Genomic DNA, 1,261 nt, shown 5'->3' with positions numbered 1-1,261 from the left:
CCTTTCCCAATAATCTCAGCTTATTCTGGGCTTTCCATTTTTCTGACATTATTTTTAAAAATTCATGTCATTCTTTCATATTATTCTTTTTTTTAAAGTTTTTTTTTTAATTCCAGAGAGTTCACATATAATGTAATTTCAGGTGTACAATATAGTGATCCAACACTTTCATGTAATACTTAGTCCTTGCGGCAAGTGCACTTCTTAATTTCCCCATCATCTATTTCACCCATCCCCCCAACACGTCTCACCTCCTGTAACTCTATTATTCTTATCTCACTTCCTTTTTTTTTTTTTTTTTTTTACAATCCTGAGATCTTTTATTTTCTTTACAGTTATCATGCCATGAATTCATAGGGAATGGGTTCCAGCAGTTCAGGCTCCTTTCCATTGGTTCTCACAAAGTGTGCTTCTCTGGGTGGGGCAGGCAGGCTTCAGTTGGACCCAAGTACCTTTCTCTTTGGCTTCCTTCTTTTTTCTGATCATTTTCCTTCACAACCTTCAGGAAGCTATCTCGGCTCTTTGAGTGTTTAATATGCTCAATGCGGACATTAATTCTCTTGGCAAGAATCTTGCCCTTAACTTGTTTGTTTACAACAATGCCAACAGCATGCTGAGTAACATTGTAGACTCTTCCAGTTTTGCCATGGTAACATTTGTGGGACATTCCTTTTTGAACAGTGCCCATTCCCTTGATGTCCACAATATCACCTTTCTTATAGATTCGCATGTATGTGGCCAAAGGAACAACTCTATGTTTTCTAAAAGGCCTAGAGAACATATAGCGGGTACCTCTCCTCTTTCCCTTTGTGTTGGTCATTTTGGCGAATTACTGGAAGATGGCAGTTCCCCCCCCCCTCCCCGAGAAAGGCCTTATCTCACTTCCTTTGTAATACATGCTTATCTTCTTCAAATCTAAGCTCAGATAGTTCCCTGAGTTACATTATATGTCTCCCCTGCTTTATCCTCATTGAACTAATTAAAGTAAATACTGATTAAGGTAACACTGTAGAGAATTCTACTCAACCCATATCCAAACATTTGTTAGAATCTCTGATAATCATAAACATACTGTCTTTGATCTTTAACACATCATGTTTTAATTCTTACTCACATACTCAACCAAAATAAGCATAAATGAGTTTTTGAGGAGGTATTTGTAGTCTAGGAATATATAAAAGAACTACATGTGCCTAACTCAGAGCAGGTCCTAAGTACTCTAGTACTGGTGCTACTGTTAGAATTAATGACTGCATACATG

At 37.4% G+C, this 1,261-nt stretch overlaps 1 pseudogene; it reads right to left on the bottom strand.

Annotated features, from left to right (window-relative positions):
- Positions 1-323: 323 nt before the first annotated feature.
- Positions 324-833, bottom strand: LOC129505670 (60S ribosomal protein L21-like; annotated as a pseudogene).
- Between the last annotated feature and the right edge of the window lie 428 nt (positions 834-1,261).

This window comes from Nyctereutes procyonoides, unplaced genomic scaffold (assembly GCF_905146905.1).
Source record: "Nyctereutes procyonoides isolate TBG_1078 unplaced genomic scaffold, NYPRO_anot_genome, whole genome shotgun sequence".
Taxonomy (NCBI): Eukaryota; Metazoa; Chordata; class Mammalia; order Carnivora; family Canidae; genus Nyctereutes; species Nyctereutes procyonoides.
The sequence above is the reverse complement of the archived record's forward strand: the minus strand, read 5'-3'. Positions and strand labels throughout refer to the sequence as shown.